General features: G+C 38.2%; 1 pseudogene; it reads left to right on the forward strand.

The window, feature by feature from the left end:
• Nucleotides 1-7,150: 7,150 nt before the first annotated feature.
• On the forward strand, nt 7,151-8,368 carry LOC148567671 (uncharacterized; annotated as a pseudogene).
• Nucleotides 8,369-16,686: the final 8,318 nt, after the last annotated feature.

Here is a 16,686-nt window from a genome sequence, read left to right on the forward strand (position 1 = left end):
GAATTTAAATAACAACATGTATCAAGGATGGAACAATCAAAGATGGGAGGAGCCCCAATGAGTTGATCACTCCTCTTGGCAACATCCTCCAGTTACTTATAGGTATAATCCCATCCTAATGCATGTCAATTCAATGGCTATGGTAAATTTCCTTGTGACACTCAACAACCACCATTATATGCCTATGAACCTCATCCTCAACATGACCATCAACCATACTCACACGCCCTTTTTTACCAAATACCTTCCTATGATCCATATCCATCATATAACTAACCACCCCTACCTCATCCTTGTGACCGTTATGAGCGATAACCTTTAGAACCACCACCATCCCATGACGATTACTACCAAGAACCACCTCAATACACACCATCTCCGTACCCTTACCAAGAAGAACCACCTTCCTATTATGAACCCTTTCTCTAAATTAATGAATCCTCCTATCCACCCTAAGCCCCAATAGATGATTCTCTCACTTTGCTACTTCAAGGGCAAGAGGATATACAAAGGAATGCATTAGAATTTGTGATTATCTTGACCAAAGTAGTGCACACTTTGGCCTCCCAATACCCATGCATTCAAAGTACTTTTATGGCCACATGTGAAGGATCAAAAGAAGAGCATAGCATGAAGGAGAGATTGAAAAATTTGATGGAGAATGAGGAGTTGGGTTTTGTATTAGAGCAATTGGAGGAAGCCATGATTGTTGAAGAAGAGGAAGAATTGGTTAAAGATTTAGGAGATGCGGAACCACCATGGGAGTCTCAACAACCTCCAACCAAATCAAGGTTGAAGACTTTGAAGAGGTTGATCAAGAGATGGATTCAATCATCAATGAATTTCTATCTATAATGGAATCCTCTCCCATTGGGCATGAAATTGAAGTCATTGAAGATAACTCCATACTAAGTGACATTGGTGACCTTGTTGAAGACTTTTCTATTGGGTGTGAAGTTTATGTTGAAGTGGACTTCACACAACCTCCAAGGTTTGACTTGATTGATGATGAGGAGGAATCGGAAGAAGTTGACGAGAAAGGAGAAGTTGAAAAAAGTTGTCAAGAGGTCAATAACCAAGGAAGAGCATAAGGGAATAGTGCTTTAGGAACCATTGGAGACATCCCTTCCTAAGTCACCACCCAACACAACATTCAAGTAGGTAAAATTCTTACCATTATGCTTCACCTTCTCAATTGAATATGGTTTGATTGAAACGGATGGGCAACTTAGAGCTCTTTGTGGAGTTAAGAGTAAGAGGGAGTTGTGTAGTGGTTGGATGTTTGATGTTAGGCTTATTAAGGTCGAACCCTCGAGGCGTAGTGATGAGTGGAAAATTGATGGTATAGAATTTCACTAATGAAATCTCGTTGCAAGTGTAGTTTCTAATCCAACAATAATCCTTTCATACAAAAATTTGGTTGTCCCTAAAACAAACCCCAATAAAAATAACCGAAGTATTCAAATCTCGGGTCGTTCTCCCTAGGAATTACAATAAAGTGTTCTTGTTATTGGTTAGAGGTATGTTTTGGGGTTTTTGAGATAAGAATCAAGAAATGTAAAGGACAAAGGAAACAAACTAACATTTAAGAAAGGCTCTTGGCAAGGTGTGAGAACTAGAAGTCCTATCGTAGCTATCCCTATCAATTGTGATGAGAATTCTTCATTGCTCCCACTTAGTTAACCCCTAACCATGGAGGAAAGTCAAGTGGATGAATTAACTTGAGTCCACAAGTCCTAGCCAACTCATAATGAAAGTCTAGCTTTAGTGGCATTCAAATCAATTAGCAACTTCTAATTATCAATCAACAAAGGAGTTTGACAACTCAAAAGTTACTAATTACTCAAAAGTTGACAAAACTCTCTAAATTCAACATAGGAGAATTTATTTGTATATCCCTTTTTATCTCTTCTTGCCCTTGGAGAAGAACACCAAGGATGTCATCCATTGGAGGTTGGGGTGGATGGAATGGTTCATAATAGGAAGGTGGTTTATCATAGTGAGGGTGTGGTAGTTCTATGTACTCCATTTCTTCTACTTGTTGCTCAACACACTCCAATCTATTATTCTCAAGTTGAGATTCTACAATCCCCTTCATGCTTCCCTCTTCGGTTGCTCCTACACAATCATCCTTGGACATATGGTATGAGTCCCATGCATCTAACTTTTCACGGACGGTTGCTTGAAGCCGATTCATTACTTCCTTGAAAGATGGACATGGATATTCTTCCATGGATGGTTGTGGTGGAAGGTAGAACTCATCTTAAGGGTGAAAATTTTCACACATTGGAGGTGGTTCATCTTGGTCATAATATGGAGGAGGTGGTTCTTGGAAGTATTGAGGTTGGAATGGTGGCTGTTCTATGTATGGCTCATATAGTTCAAAAGGTGGTTGGTATGGTGGATATGGATTAGGGTCATATGGAGGTGTTTGGTGAAAATGGGCTTGTGAGTATGGTTAAGGGTTATGTTGAGTATGTGACTCATAAGCATATGGTGGTGGTTCTTGAAAGTCAAAAGAAAATTCACCAAAGCCATTTGATTGGTATGCATCATAGAATGGCTCTTGTGCATAGTGTATTGGTGGAGGTTGTTGCCATGAAGATTGATAATATGGCTCCTTCCACGTTTGAGTGTCCCATCTTTGATACACATCCTCATTGTAGCTCCCATTTCCTACAACATAATTAGAACCAAACTCATAGCCAAAGTGAAAATTCATGATGAAAAGAGAAAACAAGAAACAAAAGCTAACAAGAAACAATGAAGCAAAGTCCTAAAACTAGAAAGAACTAACAAGCAATCCAAAAATTAAGATATTCACAATGTTCACATATATACAATAACTAATAACATAACACCATTGCAACTCCCCGGCAATGGCGCCATTTTGATGAGTGGAAAATTGATGGTATAGAATTTCACTAATGAAATCTCGTTGCAACTATAGTTTCTAAACCAACAATAATCCTTTCATACAAAAATTTGGTTGTCACTAAAACAAACCCCAATGAAAATAACCGAAGTATTCAAACATCGGGTCGTTCTCCCTAGGAATTACAATAAAGTGTTCTTCTTATTGGTTAGAGGTATGTTTTGGGATTTTTGAGATAAGAATCAAGAAATGTAAATGGCAAAGGAAACAAACTAACAATTAAGAAAGGCTCTTGGCAAGGTGTGAGAATTAGAAGTCCTATCCTAGCTATCCCTATCAATTGTGATAAGAATTATTCATTGCTCCCACTTAGTTAACCCCTAACCATGGAGGAAAGTCAAGTAGATGAATTAACTTGAGTCCACAAGTCCTAGCCAACTCATAATGAAAGGCTAGCTTTAGTGGAATTCAAATCAATTAGCAACTTCTAATTATCAATCAACAAAGGAGTTTGACAAATCAAGAGTCACTAATTACTCAACCAAAGCCAAGAGGAGCAAAATCTAACTCATAACTAAAAGAGGCATTTCAACAAACACATAGAAGGCAATAAAGTTAACAACATGAATTGCAAGAATTAAAGAGAGATCTAGCTACAAAGGCAAGAGATCAATAATAGGAAATCAAAACAATTATGAAACAACAAAGAACTTACCAATTGTATTGAAGAAGAAATGTAGATCTACAAAAGAATTCATAAACTACAACTAACAATACAAAGAAACTACAAGAGAACTACAAGAGAAGAAAAATTCTACAACTACAAGAGAAGAATTAAAGAGGAAAAGGAAAATTGAAGCAAGAGAAGAAGAAGTAGATCTAGATCTAAACCTAATCCTAATTCTAGAGAAAAGAGAGAGCTTCTCTCTCTAAAAACTAACTAAAAGCTTGATAAAACTAAACTAAAACTAACTAAGTGTCTAGATGTGTCATCCCTCTTCAATCCTTGGGTTAAATAGTATCAGAAATGAGTTGGATTGGGCCCAAAATGCTCCAGAAATCACTGGCCACGAGTTGCCTTTAGTGAATCACGTGCCATCACCGATGTGTACGTGTATGATGCGCGTGAACGTCTCTAAACGCCAGGAAACAATGGTAAATTTTATATCATTTTGAAGCCCCGGATGTTAGCTTTCCAACACAACTAGAACCGCCTCATTTGAACCTCTGTAGCTCAAGTTATGATCCATTAAATGCAAAGAGGTCGGGGTTGACAGCTTTATGATTCCTTCATTTCTTCATGAGTTCTCCATTTCTACATGCTTTTTCTTCATTCCCTCAATCCAATCTTTGCCTCCTAAACCTGAAATCACTTAGCAAACACATCAAGGCATCTAATGGAATCAAGGTGAATCAAATTTAGCTATTTAAAGACCTAAAAATCATGTTTTCACTCTTAAGCATAATTAAAGGAGAACTTACAAAACCATGCTATTTCATTGGATACATGGGAGAAAAGTTGACAAAACCCTCTAAATTCAACACAAGATAAACCCTAAAAATGGAGTTTATCACAAAGGCATCGTGGTTGGAGGTACGCTAGTTTGTGTGGGTCTAGGAGGAGAATTTGGTGTTGTAAGGAGAATTCTATGTGTCCACCACCTGGATGGAAGAATCATGATGATCAACTAGAAGACGGGTGTGAAAATAAGATATGGGATCCCGGATCACAACATGAAGACCAATCTTGGGAGCTCATATCTTGGGTAGAACTTCACCCAAGCTTGGTGAAGACGATTGGAAATTCTGACAACCATTTGAGGAGCAGGCATCCTTGGAGGTTCAACGATGAATACAAGTATAAGCCACCATGATGAGGACTCTCCCAAATATCCAACTTAAGGACTTAAACTAAAAGTGCTAGGTGGGAGACACCTCACCATGGTAACATCTTTCCATTCTCTTGTAGATATGATTAATAAGTGATTTGAGTTACCATTGTAGGTAGGTTCCTCTTCATATATTCTTTTTTTAATGCTTTGGTTGTTAGTTGGTTTAAATTGCATCTTTTGCTTGAGGTGCAAGTTTTGCTTGTTTTGCATTTGAAAACTTTTTCAAAAACCAAAAAGGTTTTTGTTAATTTTGCATTTTGGTTAGTTTTGAGTGCTAGGTAGTGTTAGGAGGATTTTTAAGCAGTTTTTGGGTGTTTCTGAAAAAAAAAAGGTATGGTACGCGTACGCGTCGATGCGTCAACACAACCCCCCATACATCCTACCCGAGAGTTGTGAAAACTTGGCGTGAGCATTGTACTTCTAGCTCAAGTTTCACTCCACGCGTACGTGTACGCATCGCTGTGCACTCTCCCCTTCCACGCCTAAGCGTATATGACGCTTACGCGTCAATTGTCTTTCTCTCCAACCACGCGCACGCGTGGATTCAAAATCATTAACACCTTCGACGCGAGAAGCCCTAGCCATTCGCATCGTTTGTCTTTTCCATCAACGTTCCATTTCCCTTCACACAACCATAACCACCACTCTCAAACCCAGAAAACCATCACCGGCCATCCTTCCGACGACCATACCGCCGCTGACCACCATCCCTCTTCCCTTCCTTCCTTCCTTTTTTCTTCTCTTTTCTTTCTTTCTTCCTCCTCTGTCCATTCCCTCTTTGCCACCACCATTGCCGCCGCAGTTCTCCATTGCTGCTGACGAGCCTCATTCAACCACCACCAACATCTTTTCATCCCCTATCTCGTTCCTTCCTTTCTCGTCGCCGCAACCAGAGGGGAGCTCTGCTTCTCTACTCTGCATTTCACTGAGTCCAGCGCCCCTGTTCCACCGCGAACCACCCGGTCGCCGCCATCTCTAGGTGGCGCTGCCCTCTCCTTTCCCAATCATCCAGTTATGTTTCTCCCTCCTCTTCCAGGTTCCCCTGGTTTTTTTCTCTTCAATTTTTATTCTGTTTGATTCATTTTGTTAGCTTTGTTTAATTCTGTTTAGTTTAGTTAGATTAGAAATGCATGTTTAGTTGATTTTAGGTGGTTAGGTAGCTAGGATGTGGTTAGTAGATTTAGTTCTGATAATTGCTCCGTTCTTGCCGTCTGAATTGGTGAATTTTCATTTGTTTTGATGATTTGATGTGTTGTGCTCTTACATGCTGCTGTGTTGTGAATTTTGAAGTTTCTTACTTTTTGACTGCTGCTATGCTGATTCAAGCTGTGTTATTTTGCTTAATGATGCCTGAGTCATATGAATTTCCTGTCTTCATGCTAATTGACATATATTGAATTCATATGAGTGTCTTGCTGCTGTTTGCCTATTCGGGAACGTCCAATTTACTTTTGGAAATTGCCTTGTGTTAACTTGTAGCTTATGAATTGACTTGGCATTTCTCGATTTGAACTCATTTTAGCCTATGCCAAGTTCAATTCATAAGTTACTTTGGTCAGCATTTCCGTTTTATTTTGGTTCCCTCTCATGTGTATTGATGATTGACAGAATCAGGGTACTATTTGATGGATTTCTGTGTCAAATTGAACCTTGATTCACTATGTCAATACGAACCTTGTTTGTAGTCTCAACAATTCAGGTTAAAGTCAAATGCCTTATGACTTCTTGGTTCAAGTTCAAATTTCACCTTAACTAACCAATGAAGCCTATGTCCATGATTATGTCATTTGATTTAAACTTGTTCCTTTTTGCTCAAGGTTCTTTCATTTGTAATAATTGGTGCTTTCCACTCGTGTGAACATTTTAAATTGAAATTGCTTTCAACCATCTTTTGGTCACACCACGTGCTGATCCCAATTCCTTCAACACCAATTTTTACAAACTTAGTGACCATAAACATTGATGATGATTTGCTTTTCCATTCTATGCTTTTATGCAATTTATATTTCATCATCAATGACTTGCATCATTTCCATGAACGTGAGTGTGCTTGTTTCCTATACTTTGTGAAATTCCCTTGGTTAAGCCAATAACCGTCATGCCACTAATCTTTGACCCAGTTTTCTGATTTCTGACTTGATTAACCTTCTGACCCTACTTGTTAGTTTTTCAGCTTAACTCCTTCATATTCTTTTGGTTTATGTTCTTATTATTGTCTAAAGTCTATTTTTTCTTACATTCCAAGATTTTATCTCTTTAACTCACTTCATTAATATATCTCAATATCCCTTGTTGTCTATTTTCTATCTGCTGCTTTATTCCTTGCTTTACACTCCTCTGCTTTGCTTAATTGTTTATATCCTGCGATTTCTTTTTCTCCAGGATGTCTGAAAGAGGAAAAGGAAAAGCAAAGGTTACCTCCCAAAAAAGGAAGAAATCTCAGTCTTCCGCTACCTCTGCAACCTCCGGTTATGCCAAGATATATTTTTCTAACAAGGATAAGGCAGATCAGCTACTGCCTCCGACCGAAGCAGAGAAGTTCCCTAATTTGTACTGTGAGCTTCACTTTCCGCTCTTTTAGTAGCGGCATTTCAACTTGGAAAAGAAGCTGGCTATTCCCGTTGATTTGAGGCAATCTATTGAGCTTTGGATTGAGGCAGTGGGCCTGTCTTTTGTGGATAGGGAACTACTTCAGGTGAACGAGTCGTGGGTCCGTGAATTTTACTGTAATTTCTTTAGACTGACCCTTGACTCGATTCACTTGAGAGGAGGACAGATTCTGATGACAGAGATTGATATTGAGCATGCACACCACTGTCAGCCCAAGGTCAGTGATAAAGATGCTTTTCAGAGGCCTGAGGAGGAGATGCACTGCCTGACTTATGATTATGATGCACTGAGGAGTGTTATTGCACAGCCGGACGCCCCTTGGGAGATGGATGCCAACAAATTGAAACCCAAGGGGATGATGTTTGACTATTTGATGAGGGAGGATAGGACATGGCAACAGATTCTTGCTCACTATATCATGCCTACCACGCACTTTACTGAGATCCCAGTTGACATGCTCGTGTTGATTGGGTGTATTATATAGGGGAAGAAGCTGTACTTTCCCCGACTAATTAGGAGGTTCATGTGTCCAGCCCATGTCAGAGGTACACTCCCATTTCCCACTTTGGTCATAGAGATGGCTCAGCAGGCTGGAGTTCCATGGCTGCCAGATGATGAGTCACCACCCCCAGTCCATGGAAAGGAGAGAGTTATTCCGTGGGGGACTTGGGTGGGTGACAGACCACCAGCCACGGGTAGAGCTCGAGCTTCTGCAGCAGTGGCATCTAGCCCTTCATCTTCATCAGCTGCAGCTGGACCATCCCCAGCACCAGCTACATCTTCCGGTCCAGCACCACCACCATCAGCACCCTGGCCGACTTACCAACTTGTTCAGCATCTCATTAGATTCATGGTGCGGAGTGAACATTGCAACAAGCAATGTTATCGATGCGTTACTCGGACACTCGCATCACTAGGCACCGAGATGCCCTCTGGTTCCAACACTTCTTCTGAGTAGGACGAGGAGGATCGGGAGGAGCAGGCTCAGTAGCCAGAGGCACCGACACCGACTCAGGCTCCCACAGAGACATAGCAGACCTCTGTGGAGCCACAGCCTTAGCCTCAGCCAGATGCGGATGTCAACCCTCTCACCCAATCTCAGTCGTAGCATCGAGGACAATGCTTTCATCTAAGTTTGGGGAGGTCGCCGTTGTAGGCGGGAATTTCTAATTTGGTGACCATTTCAGACATTCTTCCTTTATTTTGTTCTATTTGTTGTATTTGCACTTTATCTTTATTGCACTTTTTGGGATTATTGTATATGTTAGTTACCTTAGATACTTTTGTTTTGGCTTGTTGCATTTTGCACTTCGGTTTGTATATATATATATATATATATTAGATTGTTAGATTGGATTTGCACTTTTAGTTGACAGTATATATATATATTTGAGTATTGGTTGTGATTGCAAAAATTTGAATTATTGAGCTTAGTTTACCCTCTTTCGCATATGAGAATTTGGTTTGATTGAAAAAGGGAATAATTTAAGAATTTTTTGCTTTCTCAATCATAACATTGCATTTAGGATACATATAATAAGCTTAGTCAAAACAATGAAATTCTTCAAGAGATTTATCTATAGGGCACCACCCCAATTGATTGAAAATTTTTGTGTTGAGCTTGCTTGAATTATATATATTGTGAATCATGTTTTTGAACTAAGAACACAAACATGTGAGATTTGAGCCTAATGGTGTGGTTACATTATATAACCACTTATTTTCATTCTTATGTGTGATTATTCTCTTTCTATGTTTGTGATCTTTGATTTGTTTAATTCTTTATGTCCATTATTCCATGTATACATGCACTTATATGATTGAGGCCATTATTTTATTAGCTCACTTACCCAAATAGCCAACCTTTTACCTTCCATTGTTAGCCAATTTTGAGCCTATGCTTAACCCAATTGTTCTTAATTGTAGCATATTACAAGCCTTAAGTGAAAAATAATAAATGTCCCTTGTTTAGATCTTTGATTATCTTAGGCTAGTGAGAGTTCTTATCATTCAAGTTTGGGGAGAATTGGGAATATTGGTTGGGATAAAAGATTATTTTTGTATTTTGGTCAAAATTTGGGAATTGGGTGCATACTCATATTAATTAAATGTTTAAACCTTATGCATTGATGTTCTTGTATATAGTTTAGTTTGAAAGGAAGAAAAATGAGAAAAACAAAAGAAAAAAATAAATATGAAAAAGAAAAGAAAAAAATAGAAAAAGAAAGAAAAAAAAACAATAAAAAGGGGACAAAATGCTCGAAAGTGAAGTTCAATAATAATCAATGCATATGTGTTGTGAAGTGAAAAAAAAAATGCATGAGTATGTGAAAAAGTGAGGATTATGGGTAGCTAGGTTTGTTTAGAATAGTATAGGTTGTTATATAGGTTAGGTGGGAAGCTTAGGTTAATCAAAGATTCAAATTCTAGTCCACTTAACCATATATAACCCTACCTTGACCCTAGTCCCATTACAACTTTTGGAAAAGTCCTCATGATATTTGTATGCATGCATGAAATAATTGTTGATTGTTAGATGAAAACCAAATCTTGGAAAGCATGATTAGGGGAGAATTGAGTGAATCAACCCCAAACACTTGAGTGACTAGAGCGGATACACATCCGGTGAGGGTTTGATTGCTCAATTACATGTTTTCACCATGATCACCCTTTTCTTGCAAGTTTGTAAATCTTTTGATAATTCAATATAATTGTGGGTTTGATTTGATTTCTATTGCTTTAGCCCTTATGCTTATATATGTTTTCTTGGAAGTTGATTTGTTTTGACCAAGTAATTGCATTCACATAGATAGTTGCATTTAGATAGGTTGTATATAGTTTATTTGCATTAAATAAATGTCATACCCCTTGTTTCTTTCTTGGTTTAGCACGAGGCATGCTATTGTTTAAGTGTGGGGAGGTTGATAAACTCCATTTTTAAGGTTTATCTTGTGTTGAATTTAGAGAATTTTATCAACTTTTCCCACATTTACTCAATGAAATAGCATGATTTTGTAATTCACCCTTAATATGTGCTTAAGTGTGAAAACATGCTTTTAGGCCTTTAATTTGTTAATTTTAATTTCCCTTTGATTTCACTAGATGCCTTGATATGTTTGATAGTGAATTCAGGTTGACAAAGCTAGGAATGGATTAAGGGAGTGAAGAGAAAAGCATGCAAAGTGGAGAACACATGGAAAATCAAGGATTTGGAGTGCATGAATCAACGTGCACGAGTGACTTACGCGCACGTGTGGAAGATGAAGTCGCATGGCGACGTGTACGCGTGACATGATGCATATGCGTGGGAAGTAAAATGCCAATCGACGTGTACGTGTGACCCATGCGTACGCATCGCAGATCGCACGTAACCTCATTAAAGTGAAAATGCTAGGGGCGATTTATGAGCTTCCCAGACCCAAATCCAATGGATTCCAAAGACTACTGATGACATGTCATCATGTCATATTTTTCTATGCCTTTTTCCTTTGTTTTCAATAGGTTTTATGCACTTTCTTGAGCCATAAGCAAGCCAATTGGGTAGATTTTCATGTTTCCTTTGATTTAATCAACCATGTGTGAATTCATGCTATTTCATGAGGTTTTATGCTAAAATTGTCACATATTATGAAAGAATGTATATCTCATGATTTTGAGCATAGCTTTGATGTGTTTGGTTGATTAATGATAGGTGAAGAAAGCTTGGAGAAGAGTTGAAGCAAGAAGGAATAGCTAGGAGTAAAGAGAAGACAATGGAATAAATGAAAATGAACCAGGAAGCAAAAAGTTGGACCTAAAGTTAGCATCAAACTTTTTCACAAACTTTTGGTTGAAAAGTTAGCCCCAACGTTAGACCCCTAACTTGGAGGCTAACGTTGGCACATGAAATTCACCCCTGGGCACCAAAAGTTTGCGCCAACGTTAGCCCCCTAACTTTGAGGCTAACGTTGGCATGAAGAGAACCTCCCTGGGCACCAAAAGTTTGCGCCAACGTTAGCCCCCTAACTTGGTGGCTAACGTTGGCACATGAAATTCACAAGGGGAGGAGCAAAAGTTTGCCCCAACGTTAGCCCCCTAACTTTGAGGCTAACGTTGGCGCCACACACCACAACAACTTGAAGGGGTATACTTCCAACAAGAATAACTTGAGCTACAGAGCTCCAAATGAGGTGATTCAAGAAGCATTGGAAAGTAGAAATCAAGAGCTTTCTAAGAATATATGGCACTGCATGGTGGACACTAAAATTGAGGGAGAAAACTGCCCCGCAATGTGCATAAACGAACATGGTGGCAACCTGCAGTGAGGCCAACTGACCTCTGCACCTTCAACGGAGTATAACTCGAGCTGTAGAGCTCCAAATAATGTGCTCCCAACGGCATTGGAAAGTAGACATCCAGGGCTTTCCAACAATGTATAATAGTATGGGGTGGACAATACGTTTGAGCCTCCAGAACTGGCGTTTTCGCCAACGTTTGAGGCAAACGTTACCTCAAACGCTGCACACCAAAGCCAGCGACCATGCCCTCTTCAAATGATCATAACTTGAGTTGTAGATGTCCAATTGAAGTGATTCCAAGTGGGTTAGAAATCTGACATTCAGAGCTTTCCAACCATATATGATAGTCTATATTGGGCATAAAATTGGCAACATGACAAGAGGACAAAGTTGGCGCCATAAATGTGCATAAGGGAGGCCAACGTTAGGGTCAAAGTTAGACCCCTAACGTTGGCACCAACGTTCATACCAGCAAGTTTTGTGGGCTGCTATGAAAGGTTGGAGCCAAAGTTAGACCCCTAACTTTAGCTCCAACTTTTGGTCCAACTTTTGCAAACTCAACCCGGTTCAATTCGGTTCCTCTTCAAACTCCAAGAGCAATCAACCAAGGCCTTTATCAACCCAATTCCATCAAGAGCAAGGGCCCAAATGATCATCACTCAAAGGCACAAGAAATAGATAAAATAGGAATTTCATTTAATTGTAATTTGTTTTTAATTTCATTTTCATTTCCATTTTGTAAAGCCTATATAAGGCATCATTTTCATTTTTGTGGGGAGGCTGGCTCCACGAGGGAGCACTAGAATTTGAGAGCTCTCTCTTTAATTTTCTTTGTTTTGAATCTTGGGTGGAGAATTGAAGGTGTTCTGTTTCATTCTCCCTCTGAGATTTCTCTTTGTTTTTCTTGCTGCTTTTAATTCACTGCACTTCAAAATTTCAATTCTGTTTTGATTCCCAGCATCCAATTTCCTTTATTCTTCCTGCAATTTAAATTTCCAGTTGCGTGATCTATTGCTCTTTTTAATTTCCAACACCCCAGCCCCTTTACTTTTCATGCAATTTACTTTTCTTGCAATTTAAGTTTCAGCTATTTTACTTTCTTGTTCTTTAACTTACTTGCAATTTTACTTTCTGCATCTTTAAGATTCATTGCAATTTACTTTCTGTTGGCTACATTTCACACAATTCACTGAATGTCAGCTTGACTAAACTAATCACCCACTAAAATTGCTTGATCCATCAATCCCTGTGGGATCGACCTCACTCCCGTGAGTTTTATTACTTGATGCGACCCGGTGCACTTGCCGGTTAGATTCGTGTGTTTTGGGAGAAATTTATTTTTCACGAAAATAACTCATCAACTACCTCATGCAGAATTGAAGATTGAGCAAGGGGGAGCACATAGGGGAGTTTTCATCATGCTTTAGTTAGTTTCTCTTCTCTCTCTTCTCTCTAGAATTAGGTTAGATGTGGATTAGGATTTCTTTAGATCTAGGTTTAATTCATTCTTTGATTTATTTTTCCTTTCTAATTTCTTGTTCTTTTACCTTTGCTTTCCTAGTTTAGTATTTTACTCTTTGTATTTGTCTACTTTGTTGTTGATGCACTCTTGTTTCCTTTATTTTTCTTTAATACAATTTATGTTTTATTTCTTTTATTGTCTAATTGCTTGTTGTTGTTAATTTCCTTGCAATTGGTAGTTGTAGATTTATATTTCCTGCAATTTTATTTTTCTTTCCTTTTATTCCTTTCAAGTGTTTGATTAAATGCTTGGAAGGATGTTAGAGTATATTTTTGTGTTCTTGGCTTGGGATGGTAACTTAGGTTAACTTGAGTTGCTAATGTCCAAGTGATTGATGATTGGTGTCTATTGACTCTAGCTTCCACTAACTTAATTAGTGAGGTGGCTAGGACTTATGGATTAGGATTGATGTAGCTCGTTTGACTTGCTTTCACTTGTTAGAGGATGACTTAATGGGATTAATCCTTGTAATTATCATATTGTGGTTAGTAACAAGGATAAAGATCCTTAACTATCAACCTTTGCCAAGAGCTTTCTTAGTTTCAGTTTATCTCTTTTGCAATTTACATTTGTTGTTCATTATTTCAAAAATCCCCAAAACATTCCTTCATAGCCAATAACAAGAACACTTCCCTGCAATTCCTTGAGAGATGACACGAGGTTTAAATACTTCGATTTTTTTTATTGGGGTTTGTACTTGTGACAAATAATTTTTTTATTGAGGAATTGTTTGTTGGTTTAGAATTATACTTGCAACGAGATTTCAATTGTGGAATTCTTTACCATACATATAAATTTCCATTCATTAATGAAATTTCTTATTGTGGAAAAAGGTATCACTGGAAGAAAATCTACTACACGAAGGAAGCTATGCGTGGGTCAGCACGATATAGAAGACCATTGCATGCTCCTAAATCTCGACACTTCGCAGCTGCCTGAAATGGCCATTAGAATGCAACAATCCTCTTATAACTAACCAATCCCTCACTAGGTTCAAAAAATTCAATGTTTTTCAACAACAAAAACCCAGAGTACAAACAACTTAACCTCCCAATCCAAAAAATCCAGAAAAAAAAATTAAGTAAAATAATCCAAACTAAATTTAGAATCGCATTAAGCAACAACCCAACTCAAAAAACAATCTCAACTCAGAATCTAGTACAAAAAATCAACTATGAAGCCAGAATCTTAGAAATTGAAACTGAAAAAGCAGCGGCTTACTGGAGACATGGCGAGGGAAGAATGGCGGTGACAGTGAGCTCAGAAGAGGATCAGTTTGTGATGGCGAGGCCCTGAGCAGAGATTCCACGGCGAGGCTCCAGGCAGAGATTCACGGAGCAGAGGACGCTCTTGAAGAAGATTGAGCAATTGTTTGCATGACATAGAGGAGAAGAGGATCAAGGATGACAACGACGACGGCACCCTCTGTCACTGCCGACGACGACGATCACAGAGGCGGGCTTCCGGACGAGTACAGATGTAAATCCCGGGTAATTACTAAATAATTAGCCAATAAATTAATTATTATTTAAAGAAATTATAAAGTTAAATTTATAGTTTAATGAGGTAGAAATAATTAAAATATGAATTTTGACAAAAATTTTAAAGATTTTGGTCCAAAATTAGACCAACAAGATAAATCAGGTGAACCGGGTCCAAGTGGGCCCAAGCCCACCTACACAACCCATATATATGTATGCTTGCTTCACCCTCTTCTTCCCCCAAAATTCATGATACACGCTGATATGAGGGAGGGACTCATGGATCCCTAACTTCATATTCTTCCAAATCTTCAATCTCACATAACTTTCAATCCAGAGCTCCGGTTGAAGAGTCGCTAGCAGCCACACGTTTGTCTTAGAATTTCCTATAAAACCCATCAAACAATTTGGTAAGAAAATCAAATTTTCTCACCCAATTCTATCCTTTTGAGAAATTAAATGATTTTGATGGTTTAGATGAACTCTAGCAGTGGGTAATCATTGGATTTTGCCCGTTTAACTCATGGGTAAGGTAAGAACTTGTTAACCCTTGAGAATCGGTCATTTAGTGAGCCCTATGTTGATTATTGCAATATTGTATGAATTAGATTGTGTATCTTGTTGAATTAGAGTTAAATTGGAGGGCTGAGACGAAATTCTAGCGGTTAAACTTGTGAAATTGGCATATGGAAGCTTGATGCTTCTGAAAGGAGAGATTTTTGAAGTGTTCTGTGCTTAGGGAGGAATCAACCAAGGTATGGTTTTGGTTTCTCGTAGATAACGTATAATGTAACGTGAAAACTTAGGCTAGTTGACCGTAGGTTAAGTTGAACTATGTGCATATGTGGAGGCTTAGTGATTTCTAGTGAAAATGTTGAGTTTAAATATGTAAATATGTGATGATTGATGATGGTGGTGATTGATGAGAATTAATTAATGATCATTGATTTATGCAATGGTTTATGGATAAAATGGAGTATGGAAATGTTGTGAAAGAGATGAAATGGTTAGGGAATTGATTTGAGCGTATTTCAAGTTGTTTTAAGGTGTGAACTTTTGTTGTGAAATTGAAAATTTGGAAAAAAAAAGAGGTTTTGGGATTTTTAGTAAAACTTGATTTTCAACCAACTTTGGGGGGGCATAACTCAGCTTCTGAAACCTAAATTTTGTCAAACTTATTTCAAATAAAAATTTGATCCGTAAAGTTTATGCCGTTCAAAGAATGGATGAAAAATCATTTAAAACAAAAGAATTATGAGCGTTTGAACTTTGGTGTTGAATTTTGAAATTCTGCAACTTAGCAACTTTTTGAGGAAAAAAGCGGGGTTGCCTACGCGAGCATGCACATGCGACGCAAGATTTAATCACTGCCTTGATATCTCGCATACGTGGACATAGTCTCGTGTATGCAGAACTGCTAAATCAGACGCTCGTATACACAGGCGGTACATGCTATGCAAGATGTTCCTACTGTTTCGCCTAAACTCGCATACGCGAGACCCCGATTTTGGCTAAAAGTGAGATTTTTGTATACTAAACCAATTCTCTAGCTTCCCAAACCTTCTTATACTTGTTTAAGGTCTGTTAGTAATCCTTTAAACCTTAGAATGAGGACAATTCTATTAAATAAATAGAGGAGACATCTGGAAGGGTTTTACGAAGTGTTGAATTAATTAATGAATGGTTGGTGATGCTATATAAAGAGTGACGAATAAATATGATGATGATAATGATGAGTTTCAAATTGAATGAGATATGGATTAATGATTGAATTTGAATAAAGGATGAGGAGGATCGATATTAGAGTATAATATTTGAATTAATTGAATGATATTGAGGTATGTGACCGGGTAAGATGCAGGGGCGTTGTCCACCTGCTTTGGGTATAAGTTGAGATTTGACTGATGATGCAGTTGGTTATGACAAAGAAGAATAATGAGAAGTAAATTAAATTATGAATTTTGAATGAATATGAATGAATTATAATGATAACAAGATATATGTGACCGGGTAAGAGGCGGTGGCATTG

This window comes from Arachis ipaensis, chromosome B4, assembly GCF_059453495.1.
Source record: "Arachis ipaensis isolate K30076 ecotype BB chromosome B4, ASM5945349v1, whole genome shotgun sequence".
NCBI classification, from domain to species: Eukaryota; Viridiplantae; Streptophyta; class Magnoliopsida; order Fabales; family Fabaceae; genus Arachis; species Arachis ipaensis.